At 40.8% G+C, this 6,541-nt stretch overlaps 1 long non-coding RNA gene across 1 annotated transcript; it reads left to right on the forward strand.

The window, feature by feature from the left end:
• Window positions 1–576: 576 nt before the first annotated feature.
• LOC119305765 lies at window positions 577–1,618 on the forward strand. Its single transcript, XR_005148766.1, has 2 exons — window positions 577–1,167; window positions 1,315–1,618. It is a non-coding gene; the product is annotated as an uncharacterized LOC119305765 (long non-coding RNA).
• The last annotated feature ends 4,923 nt before the right edge of the window (window positions 1,619–6,541 follow it).

Below are 6,541 nucleotides of genomic sequence, written 5' to 3' on the forward strand. Positions count from 1 at the left end.
TTCTACATATTTTTCTATTCAAATTTCATATATAACATGTTAAAATTGGAGTTACGGTTTAATAGATATGGATAATTAAGAAAAATATTTGTTTGACTTAAATATCTTCCAAAATAATATTTAAAAAATATTTAACAAACAAAATAACATCATATTCAGATTCTACATATTTTTCTAATCATTTTTCATATATAACATGTTAAAATCGGAGTTACGGTTTAAAAGATATGAATAATTTAGAAAAACATTTGTTTGACTTATATATGATCGGCGGGTGAATTATCTAATACGTCAGGGGGGTTTCCGTAAAAATGTAAAATAACGGTTCAGTTATGACTTAAGTGTGTACTGCGGGTTAATTCATGAAAAATACAGGGGGTTTTGTGCAAAAGTGCGTGACAGACGGCGGAAACCCAATTTGCTTTATTATTAGATAGAGATCTCTACTTCTAATGGACGAGTTGGTTGAATAGTCCACCCACTTTGGTTTATTTTCAACCGGTTTATTTTTGCCTGGTTTTTTCCCATCAAATTACCCCCACCCCACGCCCACCCACCGAACACGCCAAACAAACCGCACACACATACAAGCGATGCCTCCCGCTCCTCTCATCCCCTCGACATACAATCTGTGATTGCAGACGCACGAGATCGCTGCCGCCGACGGAGGGGTGATCTCGCCGCCGCGGACCTCACAGGGAAGACGCAATTTCGTACAATGGGCCACTCCTGTCTCGGACGAGGTCCCAAGCCGCTGCTCCTCCTCTCCCGGGACGCAGCCGCCACTGCAGAACCAGGGAGACGCCGGCGACCGTCGCTGCCATCGCGGATCACCAGGAAGCCACCGCCTGCACCGCCACCGTCGCGCCTCGGATATGTCGCGGATCACCAGGACGCGGCCGTCACGGATCAGGAACACCACGACACCGCCGGCGGCGGCCCCTAGGATACCGGCGACCGGCGGCGATCTGAGACCAACGAGTCGACACCACACCCCTGGTACTTCCCTTCCCCATCCGCCAATCCTCTACCCCCCTCTACAAAGGCCCATGCAGCCCTGTCTGTCCGATTCCGACCTCGCCGGCCACGACCAAGGATGGATGTGCATCCCGACGCCTCTCTTCTCCGTTGATCCCCAATATCCTCCAGGTGAATCTTCTCCAGAAGGTATCCCTCTCCTCTCCGACGAATACTCGCTTCCTTACAGGCACGTAGTATGGGCTGACTGTCAGGGTCCTGATGCTCCTTGTCCTGATCTGATCTTGATGCTACTCGGTCTATCTATAATGTTTGTTTCCTGTGTTTACATGGCAGAGTGATTGCTGCACTGGCTTTTGGCTACCGATGCAAGTTGGGAACTCATTCAGTGATTTGAGGGTGCAGGCAGAGATGATGCTGCGGATGGGATGGGAAGATGTGTGTGTGCTAGCTGCCATTGCAGGGACTTTTTATTTTTCGGATAGTTCAGCGTCTTATTACAAATCTGATAGTGCTATCTGCCACACATACACCATGCTATGAATCTATTTACATACGACTCAGAGAAAGAATTGCTTTGCAGGTACACACTTGCTGCAAACTGATGTATTGAACTTTAAAGAATTTTGATTGGTCGCCCAGATAACCCATTCTCCTTTTGTTGATATTTATGAAGGAGATCATTATTTCTCTTTTAGTTTCAGGTTGCCAATATCACGAATTTCATACTTATGGAGTGGAGCCACCAAACAATTTATGATGTAAAATCACTATATACATATTGTTTTCCCACCTCTGCTTCAAGCGACATGCATTCGTTGCAAAGAAATCGGCATCACCTGCGTGCTTGCTTGTGTTTGTTTCTAGCCGGCAAGAATCCATCGAGTCTTCCTATATGTGTGCAACCTTGCCAGAGTGTGAATCAATCAAGGCAAGGGCAACCAACGTTAAGTACGTGCGAGTCTTGCCGGGATCTGATCTATCAACTCCTTCAGCCAGCTTTGCACCATGTGCACATCGTCCATGCTAGAAAAGCACTTAGCAAGTGGACGGCTCCATTGGCCATGTGTCAACAATTCAAATCATTATCTATACTCAATAGACACATACTTTTTTATGCAATTCTGAATTTATGGAAGCAGAAGAATTGATTATGTGAATTAAATATCTAATCCCATGTGTAGGTGCTATCCAACTGTTGTGATTATTTATGGCCATATAACTTGCAGGTAGATAACTCTATAGTATGAAGACTTAAAAATATGAGTGCATGTCATTGGTGTTTTTGAATCCATCTTCCATCACTTCTAATATTTTTGTATTACATAATACTATTTTTTCAGCATTTGACTGACATATCAATGGTATTTGTAATAAGTTTCTTTCTTTAAATTCTTTAGCAGGAAATATGTTGAAGCACCGAATGTATTCCATTTGCAATTAGTATTGTCCCCAGTTCTGCTTGATTTGATTTTTATTTCCTATCAGTTTTGTGTTTTGTCAGAGAATGGTTTTTCTTTACCTACGGTAGTCCCGGTACTGAGGTAAATCCTTTTGCATCATTTCACTATTGGTTCTGTTGTAATTGTATTAGATTGGGGATTGCAACATGTGGGCGCCAACAAACATAATTTTAAAATTGCACGTTATTTGTATGACATAAAACTAAATGAGATATCACTCAAGTCACATGAACTTTGGATAACATTGTAGTTAAACATTCATTACTTGCAATGCATTAGCAACCCCAAAATGTTAGAACTGGATCTTGAACGCTTGTAACAAAATTTTACCATCCTCAAGAATTTAAAGAGAAAGAAAGGTTTGCACTTACATTCCTGTTAGTCCACTGCCAATTCATAGTATTATTAGGATTCCTGGGATCCTAAATTTTGACTATTTAGCTGATCCCAAGTTATTTATATAGTTTTATCCCATTTCATCAGATGTTTTTGGTTGCACGTATTAATTTACTGATTGTGTACTTGAAGCAATTTACTGACTTGTGTAGTATTTAGCTGATCCCATGTCAGGCTTTTAAGCTTTCTCTCATTACACCATTGCATTTTAGAATTTTGTAGCTAAAAGTTTCCATTAATTGGTGCCCGTATTAGAGGGAGGAATCGGTTAGCATATCGTCGCACGTATAGAGACCTCCAGTCCAGCATGTCAAGGTTGCTCTGCGCGGGCTTGATTAGAGGGGTCATGGACTTTATTAAGAACCAGTGAGTGCTGTCCTGTATCAAGTGCATGCCATGGGTTTGATAATATCTAAAAGTATCAATTTGTACTACATTATTCGCTGGGGTAGCATCACGATGACACAGAATTAAGGACTCGTGATTGGAAGTGTCTAAAAATTTATAAACTATTCTGATGTTCCATAAATCGTTAGTTTACCAAAAAGGAAGGAGCTACCATCGCGGTTTGATTGTGTTCATGGTCAATTTGATAAGGCCTCCATTGTTCTCTGTCGATTGATATGCATGTAGTGCGTTGCTCTTTTGGTTGATACGTGCAAGTAATGTATGCCGATTGGAAGTTGATCAGCATGCGTGAGATACGAAGAGAGGGAGGCAACACAATGGACATCAATCGAGTTTCAGAAATAAATATTCATATAATCAAATTTCAGGATTGTTCATCTTCATAGGTTAATTCGTGAACTTTATTTAATAGGTTCACTTCTTACATACGGACAAAGTAGGTGCCACAATCCTGAACCCCTGTTCATGTTGGGTCTTCAAGGAGCTTACTTAGCTTGACCTTGTGGTTTTGATCTGGTGAATCACAAGCTAACAATAATCTGATGTATGACTACAGTGGATCCTTTAAAAAATAGGCGTCCAACAACTGTTTATATGATCAGCTCTGAAATAGTAACACAACAAATGGCAACAGATGGTAGTTTGGCATTTATGATCAACTCCTATGAAATAGGTACAAATCAAATGACGCAGTACTTATCCAAAAATGATGAACTGATTTCCCATTGACAACCATCAAGTATTGTAGAATTTGACGTACGTATATGGATGATGAATTTGCGATGATGAGGCCTTTAGCTACTAATCCATTTCTCATGATTTTTTGTGCATTTTATTTGGGTTTTTCTAGAAGCCCTTATTATCTACTTCATCCGTTCCATAATGTAGCGCATATAGATTATCTGAAAAGTCAAACTTTGACCAAGTTTGTATATAAAAACATATTCATCTAGAATACCAAATACATATCATTAGATGCACCACAAGATGTACTTCATATTGTATATATTTGGTATTATAAATATAAATAATTTTCTCTATAAACTTGGTCAAAGTTTGTAAAATTTGAATTTTCAAAAAAATCTATATGCGCTACATTATGGAACGGAGGGAGTATTATTTGAAACTTTTAGGTCCCAGAGATTGCACATGTGGTGGAGATCTCAGTTCTTCTTTTCTTTAGATCGGGCTGCAAAGCAAGTTGCTGATGAAATGAAGTAGATGATTGAAAATGAGAAGAAATTCACTGTATTTATTTACAATAGTGAACTTGAATTATTTTGGTAAACAGTTTCGTGAGCTGGCATTACACCTATTTTGGTAAACTATTTCGAGAGCTGGCATTACATCATCTGTTGCGGCTCTTATTTCATGTGCCTTCTTGAAAGAGCACATGTAGAAGGAAATATGGTGAAATAATAAAGTTTGTACAGCAAGACAATGGATTCCATCAACTCCAAAGTCTCAAGTTCTTCATGTTTTCTGACCTCAATATTAACGTGAGGTGAATGAAGATGATGTCATGTCTTGTTGCAGGGTGATTGAGGAGACATGTCTTGTTGCAGGGTGATTGAGGAGTAAATGCAAAGGAACAAAGAGTAACTGATAAGTGTGTTGTTGTTCAGATTAGGCATTTGCGTAGGTACTGTGTGCAGTTGCAACCCCCACTCATATGTGTGAATTGAATCTACTTCCTTTTCTTCCCGTTCAAATATAGGGTAAAAGTAATGTTTAATTTTTTATTCAACCCTTCAGATTTTTTTGTTGGAATCAAGTTCAAGACATGTCTTTTGCTGATTGTGCCAGCGGAGCTGCAAGAGTGGTGGACATGCAACACGGGGAGGTGAAATAAGGGAGGATCAGGAAGGATGGAGGGAGGTGACAAAGCTGAGAGAAAGGAGGGAGACACCAAGGAAGGTGGCATGGGAAGAAAGTGAAGTTGTGCCCCAAGGCTAGAGCGTGATCGTGTAGAATTGTTACCTTTCCATCAATGCTAAGGTTCATTGTCCTTTTTAAAGTCTGACACTTGAAGATCTACACAATTGTTGTCGAGGAAGATGGTAAACTCAATGAGGATGATAATTGGGGTTATTGTGAAGCTCGGTGTTTGGTGGAGTACTCTCGCAGTAAAGAGGACAAGGCATGCAAACATGAGTAACTGATAAGTTTGTGTAATCACTTCCATTTTTTCTAGGAACATTGAATATAATTGATTTTGTAAAAAAGCGGTAGAGAAGACTGTACTTTTGGACCTTCAGGTGAAGCGGGGATTATATCATTGTGATGTCCAATAATTGTTCATTGGTTGTTTGAATGAGTTGTTGACATATGATTGATGTATGATAAATGTGCGATGTGAAGTATGTGTATGAATCAAGTATCGCCCACTTCTTTGATTTTACCGGTTTTGCTAAATCTCAATGTGTCTGAATTTTTTGTTGTTGTGTCACTAACTTTCTTCTTTGCATGAGGCCGAAGACGGGGATGGCATGAGGAGAGCCGGCCACAGCGAGGCCGAGTCATGTACGAGCGGGAGCGAGTCCAAAACTTAACCAGTAAAGGTGCATGGGCGTGCGGGTGGGGGAAGGGTGACATCGAAGTTGTTCATCGAGGATGGCCGAGTCGGCAACCGAGATGGCGGTGGTGGGAGGTCGAGGGGAGGGGGGAGGTGATAGCCACGGGTTGCGGGGGAGTAATTGTTTGGGAAAGGAGGGAGAAAATGAATAGGTGGTAGCATGTTCCTAGGGTTGCGGGGATGGAGGAAGGAAATTAGGCTTGAGTAGGGCATGATGGAGGAGGAGTAACCATTATGGGAAAGGAGGGAGAAAATGAATAGGTGGTAGCATGTTCCTAACCGTTGGACATTGTTTTGATGGCCAAAAAGAGAAGTGAAGTTTTGTCAAGTACCTGACGTATAGATGCCTTCTTAATTTATTTTCAATCATTTGCCCGTAGCAACGCACGGGCATTCTACTAGTAGAGATAGAGATTTAATCTCACGACCGTCCACTGTCCGCACGAAGAGCAAAACGCGGTGGTAAACCAAAGTCCAAAACCATACGAAACTCTGTTTACGTTTTCCTTTTCTTTTTATTTTCTGATATTTGAGAAAAAACGAAACTTTGTTTACGTTTTTTTAAAACAAACAAAAAACTCTGTTTTCGTGGCAGCATGCGGCTGTATTTATATTGTGGTTTTTTTAGAACTATTTATATTGTGGTTGTGGCCCACTATCGTAACGACAATAAATTCGCACGGAGCGGCCCATTGTCTATGGGCCCGTCAAGAAGAGCCCA

Source organism: Triticum dicoccoides, chromosome 5B (assembly GCF_002162155.2).
Source record: "Triticum dicoccoides isolate Atlit2015 ecotype Zavitan chromosome 5B, WEW_v2.0, whole genome shotgun sequence".
In the NCBI taxonomy this organism is placed as follows: domain Eukaryota; kingdom Viridiplantae; phylum Streptophyta; class Magnoliopsida; order Poales; family Poaceae; genus Triticum; species Triticum dicoccoides.